Raw genomic sequence first — 12,678 nt, 5'->3', positions numbered from 1 at the left:
CCCCACGACAGCCCAGTATTAACGGGCTGTCGTCAACCGTCGAGGGCGTCATAATTACAGTTACAGCGATACGCCAGTGGAAAATAGCAAATTTATATAAGAAACAGGTAAATTACAACACGTGCCGTAGTGACAAGTAGGAGTTACTAAGACTGCGGCATCGTAACTACGTGGATTTTCCCTGCCGCTACACCAAACACCTTTCTCTTTGCATGCAGTGCTACCTTGGGGACAGTTGACGATGCAAGTGTTTGCATACTTACCTGGTGTCGGGAAGCCTGTGATCAACGAGGTAGGCTCCCCGCGTGGAGGCCAAGGCATTGCACTGCGCTTTGGTTGAAACGCGCCACTTCCCCAAATCGGGGTAGCTGGGACATGCAATTTTTGGTAGAGGGGGCTTGCGTACGCGCTCGCCCTCGTTTCTATAGAATAAAAAACCAGAATCTAAAACACTTGCATGGGGCCTTGAAGAGCCTTTCTCCTTTGACAATTTGATACGGAAACTGACGTACACCTGGGCCATGCACCACAACTACTCACCACATAGAGTATTTTTTGTGAACTCGATCGTGCTTCACTCCCAAGGCACATTTCCCAATCGAATGGTCGAGCGCACTGCAAACGTCTGCACTTCCGTTGAATCGAATGCGGGAGTTCGCACTGTTTGCACTAGTTCATGGGGTTCAGCCCCGCATATATTGTGAACTCGTGCTGTACACCCACAGCACTTTTCCCAATGAAATGGTCGTGTGTACTGTAAACGTCTGCGCTTGCGTTGAATCGAACCCGGGATTTCGCACTGTTTGCTCTTGCTCATGAGGTACGGGCCCAGCATATTTTGTGAACTCGTGCTTCACACCCACCGCACTTTTCCCAATCGAATGGTCCACTGTACTGCAAATGTCAGTACTTTCGTTGAATCGAATACGGGAGCTTGCACTGTTTTGTCTAGTTCATGCGGTACAGCCCAGCATACTTTGTGAACTCGCGCTGCACACCCTCGGCACTTTTCCGAATCGAATGGTCGAGTGTACTGTAAACGTCTGTGCTTCCGTTGAATCGAACCCGGGATTTCGCACTGTTTGCACAAGTTCAAGGGGTCACTGCCCCGCATATTTTGTGAATTCGTGCTCCACACCCACGGCACTTTTCCCAATCGAATGGACCAGTGTACTGCAAATGTCTGCACTTCCATTGAATGGGATGCGGGAGTTGGCACTTTTTGCACTAGTTCATGCGGTACAGCCCAGCATACTTTGTGAACTTGTGCTGCACACCCTCGGCACTTTTCCCAATCGAATGGTCGAGTGTACTGCAAATGTCTTCACTTCCATTGAATCGAATGCGGGAGTTCGCACCGTTTGCCGTACTTCACGTAGTAGAGCGCCCCACGACAGCCCAGTATTAACGGGCTGTCGTCAACCATTGAGGGCGTCATAATTTTCGTTACAGCGTTACGCCACTGGAAAGTAGCAAATTTAAATAAGAAACAGGTCAATTACACCACGTGCAAGCTAACGCACGTGCACCTCCGTTGAATCGAATGCGGGAGTTCGCACTGTTTGCACTAGTTCATGGCGTGCATATTTTGTGAACTCGTGCTGTACACCCACAGCACTTTTCCCAATGAAATGGTCGAGTGTACTGTAAATGTCTGCGCTTCCGTTGAATCGAATTCGGGAGTTCACACTGTTTGCTCTAGCTCATGAGGTACGGGCCCAGCATATTTTGTGAACTCGTGCTGCACACCCACGGCAATTTTCGCAATCGAATGGTCCACTGTACTGCAAATGTCAGCACTTCCGTTTAATCGAATACGGGAGTTCGCACTGTTTGGTCTAGTTCATGCGGTACAGCGCAGTATATTTTGTGAATTCGTGCTCCACACCCAAGGCACTTTTCCCAATCGAATGGTCCAGTGTAGTGCAAATGTCTGCACTTCCATTTAATGGGATGCGGGAGTTCGCACTTTTTGCATATAGTTCATGCGGTACAGCCAGCATTCTTTATGAACTCGTGCTGCACACCCTCGGCACTTTTCCCAATCGAATGGTCGAGAGTACTGCAAATGTCTTCACTTCCATTGAATCGAATGCAGGAGTTCGCACTGTTTCACTAGTTGATGCGGTACAGCCCAGCATACTTTTTGAACTCGTGCTGGACACCCTCGGCACTTTTCCTAATCGAATGGTCGAGAGTACTGCACTTCCGTTGAATGGGATGCGGGAGCTCACACCGTTTGCAGTACTTCACGGAGTAGAGCGCCCCACGACAGCCCAGTATTAACGGGCTGTCGTCAACCGTCGAGGGCGTCATAATTACCGTTACAGCGTTACACCACTGGAAAGTAGCAAATTTAAATAAGAAACAGGTCAATTACACCACGTGCCATAGTGGCAAGTAGGAGTTATTAAGACTGCGGCATCGTAACTACGTGGATCTTCCGTGCCGCTACACCAAACACCTTTCTCTTTGCATATAGTGCTACCTTGGGGACAGTTGACGATGCAAGTGTTGGCATACTTACCTGGTGTCGGGAAGCCTGTGATCAACGAGGTAGGCTCCCCGCGTGGAGGCCAAGGCATTGCACTGCGCTTTGGTTGAAACGCGCCACTTCCCCAAATCGGGGTAGCTGGGACATGCAATTTCTGGTACAGGGGGCTTGCGTACGCGCTCGCCCCCGTTTCTATAGAATAAAAAAAAAGAATATAAAACACTTGCATGGGGCCTTGAAGAGCCTTTCTCCTTTGACAATCTGATACGGAAACTGACGTAGACCTGGGCCATGCACCACAACTACTCACCACATAAGTATTTTCTGTGAACTCGATCGTGCTTCACTCCCCAGGGCACATTTCCCAATCGAATGGTCCACTGTACTGCAAATGTCAGCACTTCCGTTGAATCGAATGCGGGAGTTCGCACTGTTTGCACTAGTTCATGGGGTGCATATTTTGTGAACTCGTGCTGTACACCCACAGCACTTTTCCCAATGAAATGGTCGGGTGTACTGTAAATGTCTGCGCTTCCGTTGAATCGAATTCGGGAGTTCACACTGTTTGCTCTAGCTCATGAGGTACGGGCCCCGCATATTTTGTGAACTCGTGCTGCACACCCACGGATAATTTTCGCAATCGAATGGTCCACTGTACTGCAAATGCCAGCACTTCCGTTTCATCGAATACGGGAGTTCGCACTGTTTGGTCTAGTTCATGCAGTACAGCGCAGTATATTTTGTGAATTCGTGCTCCACACCCACTGCACTTTTCCCAATCGAATGGTCCAGTGTAGTGCAAATGTCTGCACTTCCATTTAATGGGATGCGGGAGTTCGCACTTTTTGCACTAGTTCATGCGGTACAGCCAGCATACGTTGTGACCTCGTGCTGCACACCCTGGGCACTTTTCCTAATCGAATGGTCGAGAGTACTGCACTTCCGTTGAATCGGATGCGGGAGCTCACACCGCTTGCAGTACTTCACGGAGAAGAGCGCCCCACGACAGCCCAGTATTAACGGGCTGTCGTCAACCGTCGAGGGCGTCGTAATTACTGTTACAGCGTTACGCCACTGGAAAATAGCAAATTTAAATAAGAAACAGGTCAATTACAACACGTGCGGTAGTGACAAGTAGGAGTTACTAAGACTGCGGCATCGTAACTACGTGGATTTTCCCTGCCGCTACACCAAACACCTTTCTCTTTGCATATGGTGCTACCTTGGGGACAGTTGAGGATGCAAGTGTTGGCATACTTACCTGGTGTCGGGAAGCCTGTGATCAACGAGGTAGGCTCCCCGCGTGGAGGCCAAGGCATTGCACTGCGCTTTGGTTGAAACGCGCCACTTCCCCTAGGCATTACCCTAGAAGCCTTGGCACAGTTGGCCGACAAAATCATGGACAACATGTCCTTGCCCATGTCAGCTCCGGCATTGTCGTCTATATCCAGCGAGCAGTCCGAGCTGGCAAAGTTGCGTGCGGATCTCGAAAAGCTCACCGATCTTGTCACAACCAGCCTTCCAAATCCCCGCTCCCGCAGCCCAAGTCCTGCACGCACACGCAATTGGACTCCGCAGTTCCGCCGCCGCCGCAGTCGTTCAAGACCGTCCGATCCCAACAGCAACTTCTGCTGGTACCACGCTACCTTTGGCAACCGTGCTCGCAAGTGCACCCCACCATGTTCGTTTGCGGGAAACGGACCGGCCAACAACTGATGGCGACCAGCTCTGTTGGCACCCCTTGTCGCCGCCCATCCCTCTTTTTCATCATGGACCGACTGACAGGCGTCCGGTATCTCGTCGATACCGACGCCGAAGTTAGCGTCGTTCCTCCTGCACCCGGCGACAAGAAACGATGCATCGCATCCACCCTCGAAGACGCCAATGGCTGTCCCATCCCCACATACGGCGAGCGCTTGGGTACCCTTGACCTTGGTCTCCGTCGAAACTTTCGATGGGTGTTTCTCGTTGCCCAGGTCAAGCATCCCATCATTGGCGCCGATTTTTTTGCACATTTTTGCCTTCTCGTCGATATGAACCGACGCCGCCTTTTGGACACTCAGACGAACCTTACAGTGTATGGCATTCCGTCTTCTCCATCTATGCTAAGTCCCGTACTGGTCCGCCCAGCTCCCAAATCTAGATTTGAAGCTATCGTCCGAAGTTTTCCAAACCTCGCACCGTCCCCCAACACCGAACGCCCAGTCAAGCACGACGTCCAGCATTACATTGCCACGACAGGGCCTCCGGTATACGCTCGAGCTCGCCGCCTCGCTCCTGAGAAGCTTCGCGTCGCTCGGCAGGAATTTCAACATATGCTGGACCGCGGACTGATTCGACCGTCATCCAGTACTTGGGCATCTCCACTCCACCTCGTTCCGAAAAAGACCGGAGATTGGCGCCCGTGTGGCGATTATAGAGCCCTGAACAAAGTAACCATCCCAGACCGTTACCCGCTGCCTAATCTCCGAGACTTTGCAGCCAACCTACATGGTGCAACCTGCTTCTCAAAAATCGATCTTGTGCGCGCGTATCATCAAATCCCTGTAGCTCCCGAAGACATCCCAAAAACGGCGATCATCACCCCATTTGGGCTATTTGAGTTCGTTCGCATGCCGTTCGGACTCCGCAACGCCGCCCAATCATTTCAGCGTTTTGTCGACCAAGTACTTCGCGGCCTGGATTTCTGCTTCGCATATTTGGACGACATTCTCATCGCAAGCACATCCGAAGCAGAGCATGAACAGCACCTCCGGTTGCTCTGCGAACGACTCGATGCTCATGGCATTGTCATTAACATGGCCAAGAGTGAATTTGCTGTCTCACAACTCGACTTTCTCGGCCACCACGTCGACAGGCACGGTATCACCCCTCTCCAGTGCAAAGTGGAAGCCATCCAGAAGTTCCCCGCCCCAACCAACCTTCGGCAGCTGCGGGAATTTCTAGGGCTGGTAAATTTTTACCGCCGGTTTATTCCTGGATGTGCGCAGATTTTACAGCCACTGCACGACCTTCTCCGTCACAAACGCGCGGCAGCCCCTACTTTCACCTGGACGGACTCTGCCGCCGCTGCATTCGCTGAACTCAAGGACAAGCTATCTCGTGCCACGCTTCTCGTCCACCCGAAACCGGACGCTCCCACAAGCATCATGGTTGATGCGTCGAACACCGCTGTAGGCGCTGTCCTGCAACAACACCTCGCAGGTCAATGGTCCCCGCTCGAGTTCTTCTCTAAATCACTATCACCACGAGAAACCCGCTACAGTACCTTCGGCAGGGAACTCCTCGCTATCTACCTCGCCATCAAACAGTTCAGATTCTTCGTTGAAGGCCGCCCATTTTTCGTGCTCACAGATCACAAACCGCTCACCTTCGCTCTGTCAACTAATGCAGTTGGTTACTCTCCTCGTGAACTCCGACAACTCGCCTTTATTTCCGAGTTCACTTCAGACATCCGTCACGTTCATGGACGGGACAATGCTGTCGCCGACGCTCTCTCTCGCGTCCACATCAACAGCCTCCACGTTCCTGGCCTCCTCCGAGTCGATTTCGCTGTCATGGCTACCCATCAGGAATGTCAGGAGCTCGCTGACCTACGTTCGTCATCCTCCTTACGTTTCGAAGAACGTTCTGTCCCATATTCAGACACCCGTCTCGTCTGCGACACGTCCACCGGCTCTCCACGACCATTTGTCCCGCACAATTTTCGTCGTCTCATTTTCGACGCCCTTCATGGTCTGTCTCACCCAGGAGTTCGGGCCACTCACGATTTGTTTGGTCCAAGATGAACGCCGACATCAGTGCCTGGACACGAGCATGCATTCACTGTCAGCAAACGAAAATTCAGCGCCACACCATCACACCTGTGTCAAGCATACCACTTCCCACACGTCGTTTTGACCACATTCATCTGGACCTTGTGGGCCCCCTACCACCATCCAACGGGTTCACGTACCTGCTTACTTGCGTAGACAGGTTCACCCGTTGGCCCGAAGCGTTCCCCATACAAGACATCACTGCAGGAGTCGTCGCTCAAGCTTTCGTCGCCGGTTGGATAGCGCGTTTTGGCGTCCCCACCACCATCACTACAGATCGCGGACGCCAGTTCGAGTCTCGTCTATTCGCCGACCTCATGAAGACCCTAGGAATAACTCGAGTACGCACGACTGCCTACCACCCTGCAGCCAACGGGATGGTGGAACGTTTTCACCGTCAGTTGAAAACCTCTCTCCGCGCACACCACTCAACTCGTTAGACCGAGACCTTGCCAATGGTCCTCCTTGGTATTCGGTCCGCCTTGAAGACCGACTTCCAATGCTCGTCAGCCGAATTAGTGTACGGTGACAACCTACGTTTACCCGGCGAATTCTTGCAAAGTTCTTCATCGCGACTCTGCACCGGCCTTCCCGACCCGCAGCAGTACGCCGAGGCCCTCCGTGACATCATGGCCAAACTACGCCCTGTACCCCCCGGACACCACCTACCACCCACGTTTTCGTCAGCCAAGACCTGAAGACGTGCACCCATGTCTTTGTGCGCCGCGATGCCCTCCGGAAGCCCCTCGATCCTCGCTACGATGGCCCTTACCTCGTCGTCAAGCGTAACATCAAGACATACGTCGTCGACGTCGGACGACGTCACGACGTCATCGCTATCGACAGGCTGAAGCCAGCTTACATCGCAGACCCACCACCTCTGGCTACTGTGACCTCGTCAGCCCCTCTGCACCACCCGGTTCCCCCTGCCGCTCCCACCCTACCATGCAAATCCAGGCGACCTCACGTGCACTGGTCGACCCACCTGGTGACCAGCCACTTTTATCCCAAGGACTCCGTCCAGTCAGAGGGGGGGAGCCATGTCGTGACGACGATGCCGACGCAACGCGGCCAGCCTCATCAACATCGCAACCGCGCGCCACGCTCGGCAATCAGTTCCGTTGAGCGCACAGTCCAGACCAGCCGGTCGCGCTGATCCCGAAATAAAACCCGTCTCCTCTTACGTCGGCCAGGCCTCATTCTTCTCCCTCATACCTATCGCCTGAGGCAGCCTTCCATCCCGTGCACAAGGAGTCCACAGCTCCCAAATCACATCAATTCATGAACGACGACAGCGCGCGAGTCGTAAACAGCGAGCCAACTCATAGAGCCACAGCGGCTACATCACACCAATGCACAGCGAGTGAGCACAGCAAGGAAGAGACGGCACATACACAAAAGCACAGGAGCTCACTGCAGTCAAAACCATTTCTCAGCAAACAACTCAAAGAGCGCCACCGCTACAACCCCATTCACCCGTTCTCCGAGCTCGTTGCGCTCTGTCCAACTCTCACTCAGCGATTCAGCTCATCAGTTCTCTCACTCCCGAACCACACGAACACTGATCATGAAGCGAAGAGCATGGATCCCTAGGGATTGAAGACATTGCTGTTCCCGTGATCGGCGGCCAAACAGACAGTAAACAAAGCCGTAGCTGCTCATGTGGATCGTCTCAGGACTTCTTTCAGACTTGATCGTTGGTCCCATTCAGTATACTCGCGATTAAACACGTTGTTCAGGCGCTATTTATGTAGCCTGCGTTGTGAAACGTGAGATGAGGTATGGAGCGGCAATGCATGTCCTTCTGACAGATCGCTTCATTGCACCACCTGATATTCCCAGGTTGCACACACAGTGGTCCTGTATTGCAAGTTATCCAAAAACTCATTAATGTGAGCCTTTGAGGTCAACTAGCCACGGCGGCACGACAAGGCGCCCTCCGTCATACGAGAGGCACGACTGCAAACAACAAACGGCGCCGGCGAGCCTCTCTGAACCGAAAAGCGCAGCGACTACACGGCATTACACTGCCCACTGGCGCTTCGATACCCGTATCTCACTCCCTGCCTCCAGCTCGTTCTCCGATCCGGAGATCTAGCATTCATCTGCTTAGTTCGTCAGTTCTCCGACTCTCGATTCCCTCGAACACTCTCGGTATGAACCAGCTCTGGTGCGAACGAATCACCCGCGCCTCCATGGGTCTCTCTACCTTACGAACTGCCCTCCCCTCAACTCCACAGTACGACGTACGCCCTCTCCGCCTCCGCATGGCAACAACGTCCACAGATGGCGCGATGGACTCGCCGCTTTTTTATGTCTGTTCGTGCCTGTTTGCCTGTTGCGATTGTAGATGTCATCGTGGATGTGGTCTTGGTGAGTTGGTGAACTGTTGAACTGATACTTGCGTGATCGAAGAATCGACACGCACAGTTCAGTCCGGTGATTCGTTCACTGTGATCGAATCATTCGCGATTGACACATCACTAGTTGGCATACTTACCTGGTGTCGGGAAGCCTATGATCAACGAGGTAGACTCCCCGCGTGGAGGCCAAGGCATTGCACTGCGCTTTGGTTGAAACGCGCCACTTCCCCAAAATGGGGTAGCTGGGACATGCAATTTTTGGTAGAGGGGGCTTGCGTACGCGCTCGTCCCCGTTTCTATAGAAAAAAAAAAACAGAATATAAAACACTTGCATGGGGCCTAGAAGAGCCTTTCTCCTTTGACAATCTGATACGGAAACTGACGTACACCTGGGCCATGCACCACAACTACTCACCACATAGAGTATTTTTTGTGAACTCGATCGTGCTTCACTCCCAAGGCACATTTCCCAATCGAATGGTCGAGCGCACTGCAAACGTCTGCACTTCCGTTGAATCGAATGTGGGAGTTCGCACTGTTTGCACTAGTTCATGGGGTACAGCCCCACATATTTTGTAAACTTGTGCTGTACACCCACAGCTCTTTTCCCAATGAAATGGTCGAGTGCACTGTAAACGTCTGCGCTTCCGTTGAATCGAGCTCGAGATTTCGCACTGTTTGCACTAGTTCAAAGGGTGACTGCCCCGCATATTTTGTGAACTTGTGCTGCACACCCACCGCACTTTTCCCAATTGAGTGGTCCACTGTACAGCAAATTTCAGCACTTCCGTTGAATCGAATACGGGAGTTAGCACTGTTTTGTCTAGTTGATGCGGTACAGCCCAGCATACTTTGTGAACTCGCGCTGCACACCCTCGACACTTTTCCGAATCGCATGGTCGAGTGTACTGTAAACGTCTGCGCTTCCGTTGAATCGAACCCGGGATTTCGCACTGTTTGTACAAGTTCAAGGGGTGACTGCCCCGCATATTTTGTGAATTCGTGCTCCACACCCACGGCACTTTTCCCAATCGAATGGTCCAGTGTACTGCAAATGTCTGCACCTCCATTGAATGGGATGCGGGAGTTGGCACTTTTTGCACTAGTTCATGCGGTACAGCCCAGCATACTTTGTGAACTCGCGCTGCACACCCTCGGCACTTTTCCGAATCGAATGGTCGAGTGTACTGCAAATGTCTTCACTTCCATTGAATCGAATGCGGGAGTTCGCACCGTTTGCAGTACTTCACGTAGTAGAGCGCCTCACGACAGCCCAGTATTAACGGGCTGTCGTCAACCGTCGAGGGCGTCATAATTACCGTTACAGCGTTACGCCACTGGAAAATAGCAAATTTAAATAAGAAACAGGTCAATTACACCACGTGCCATAGTAACACCTTTCTCTTTGCATATAGTGCTACCTTGGGGACAGTTGACGATGCAAGTGTTGGCATACTTACCTGGTGTCGGGAAGCCTTTGATCAACGAGGTAGGCTCCTCGCGTGGAGGCCAAGGCATTGCGCTGCGCTTTGGTTGAAACGCGCCACTTCCCCAAATCGGGGTAGCTGGGACATGCGATTTCTGATACAGGGGACTTGCGTACGCGCTCGCCCCCATTTCTATAGAATAAAAAAACAGAATATAAAACACTTGCATGGGGCCTAGAAGAGCCTTTCTCCTTTGACAATTTGATACGGAAACTGACGTACACCTGGGCTATGCACCACAACTGCTCACCACATAGAGTATTTTTTGTGAACTCGATCGTGCTTCACTCCCAAGGCACATTTCCCAATCGAATGGTCCACTGTGCTGCAAATATCAGCACTTCCGTTGAATCGAATGCAGGAGCTCGCATGTTTGCTGTAGTTCATGGGATGCATATTTTGTGAACTCGTGCTGTACACCCACAGCACTTTTCCCAATGAAATGGTCGAATGTACTGTAAATGTCTGCGCTTCCGTTGAATCGAAACCGGGATTTCGCACTGTTTGCACTACAGGTTTTCCCTTCTATTTTAGTCCAAGTGCCATCTGAATTAGTCCGGGTGCCATCTGAAATAATCCGAGCGCCACTCAATTTAATCCGGGCGCCATCTGAAAAAATCCAAATGCCATTTAATTTTATCCGTGTGCCATCTGAATTGATCCATGGTGTTTCTAAGCACTATAACCGTGTACTCACACGAGGGACATCCCCGCAGAATATTGTACGGACATGTAGTGGAAGGAAAAGGAAAAAGCTGCTGACAGGACTTAAATTCTGCTGCGTCTTACGTTGAACATTCGCACGGCGCCGAGATATCGATTGTTAAAGCATAAGCATAGCAAACGACGCCATTGGTCAGGTCGTCTGCTACAGAATATCTTCTGACTGTGCTGCAAGATATTCGACTCGGTCAGAAGAGCACGAAAGGCATGACTCCCATATAGCAGACGACAGCACTGGTACTGTCGTCTGCTACAGAACGTCTTCTCACTGAGCTGCAAGATATTCCACATGGATAGAAGAGCACAAAATGCATGGCTCATATAGCAGATGACACCATTGATCCCGTCGCCTGCTACGATATCTTGTGACTAAGCGGGAACTCTTTCCGTGATCTTCAAACCGCAGAGAATATTCTACGGCAGAGTCATAAGATATTCCTTCGCAGACGACAGGAACACTGGTGTCGTCTGCTATGAGCATTATGCCTTTTCGCGTTCTGCAAACCGCGCGAAATATCCTGCAGTTCAGTCAGAAGATATTCTGTAGCAGACGACAGCACCAGTGCTGTCGTCTGCAATGTGAGTTGTGGCTTCTCATGTTCTTCTAACCGCGTGGAATATCCTGAAGTTCAGTCAGAAGATATTCTGTGGCAGACGAGAGCACCAGTGGTGTCGTGTGCAATGTGAGTGGTGGCTTCTCATGTTCGTCTAGCCGCGTGGAATATCCTACAGTTCAGTCAGAAGATATTCTGTAGCAGACGAGAGCACCAGTGGTGTCGTCTGCTACGTGAGTCATGCCTTCCCAAGCAGCACACCAATATTGGTCCAATATTGGCCCAATGTGGGCTGCCAATGTTGGACCAATATGGGGAGTGCAACCAGGCTCCATATTGGACCAATATGGGCTGCCCATATTGCAAGCCCGTTTTGCGCCAATATTGCCAATATTTCTGTGATAACACCAACGGGGAGTCTGTGTAATAATAAAGCATTAACCTGCATAATATTCACCACTGATAATACTTTTCTCTGATTTTTGCTTTTTTATTTCTGCGGATCTAATTGATCCACGTTGCACATGATTGCAAAAAAACACAGAAAAAAACACGGCATCGCCAAAAAACAAAAAAAACAAAAAACGAAAAACTACGCACGTCTTGCTGAAGGACACAAGCAGTCGTATTGCCAACTGTAGGATGGGACAAGCGAAAGCTTGCCTACATCACATTTCAAAAATAGTACTGCTCTCGCCCTAAAAACGAAGAGCAGGATCAACTAATGCTAGGCAGGCAGTCCCACAGAACTGCCAATGCAAAAGATCCCTCAGAGTGTATTGGCATCAAATGGAAGGCCGGCCACAGGGGCAGGCTTCCTGTAGCATCTCAAATAGACTCGAACAACATTCTGAGTACCAAATCTCGCCCAGGGACTAAGGCTGTTCAGAGATTGCTATACGTGTCCGTTTCGCCATGCAACAGTCCATGACACTGGAAAGCTGCAAGTGGTAGAACAACACGAGGATGTGGACACCTCGTAAGTTAACATGGAACTTGCCATTGTCCACCCTAAAGAGGATGTCAGAGGTCATCCAGCGACGGTGAAACTCAACTGCTCTAAGCACCGCACGCTCCCTGCAAAGAACTTTGCGAATACCGGTGTTAAATAGCCGAATCACCTCCTGCACGCTGTGGCTCTGCTGCGCGTGCACTCGTCGACAGCGTGAAATCCACACTTGGTAGTTGATTTCGACCACCAAGAGCACAAAATGCCGCCTATCCCGCTGCGAGACAAGGAGG

At 51.3% G+C, this 12,678-nt stretch overlaps 4 non-coding genes across 4 annotated transcripts; all 4 read left to right on the top strand.

The window, feature by feature from the left end:
• Positions 1-255: 255 nt before the first annotated feature.
• Positions 256-419, top strand: LOC135393593 (U1 spliceosomal RNA). Its single transcript, XR_010422693.1, has one exon. It is a non-coding gene; the product is annotated as a U1 spliceosomal RNA (small nuclear RNA).
• A 2,100-nt stretch (positions 420-2,519) lies between these two features.
• LOC135393599 (U1 spliceosomal RNA) lies at positions 2,520-2,683 on the top strand. The gene has a single exon (XR_010422699.1). It is a non-coding gene; the product is annotated as a U1 spliceosomal RNA (small nuclear RNA).
• A 6,118-nt stretch (positions 2,684-8,801) lies between these two features.
• On the top strand, positions 8,802-8,965 carry LOC135393596 (U1 spliceosomal RNA). Its single transcript, XR_010422696.1, has one exon. It is a non-coding gene; the product is annotated as a U1 spliceosomal RNA (small nuclear RNA).
• A 1,159-nt stretch (positions 8,966-10,124) lies between these two features.
• On the top strand, positions 10,125-10,288 carry LOC135393602 (U1 spliceosomal RNA). Its single transcript, XR_010422702.1, has one exon. It is a non-coding gene; the product is annotated as a U1 spliceosomal RNA (small nuclear RNA).
• Positions 10,289-12,678: the final 2,390 nt, after the last annotated feature.

This window comes from Ornithodoros turicata, chromosome 4 (assembly GCF_037126465.1).
Source record: "Ornithodoros turicata isolate Travis chromosome 4, ASM3712646v1, whole genome shotgun sequence".
In the NCBI taxonomy this organism is placed as follows: domain Eukaryota; kingdom Metazoa; phylum Arthropoda; class Arachnida; order Ixodida; family Argasidae; genus Ornithodoros; species Ornithodoros turicata.
This window is presented reverse-complemented; position numbering and strand designations above follow the sequence as displayed.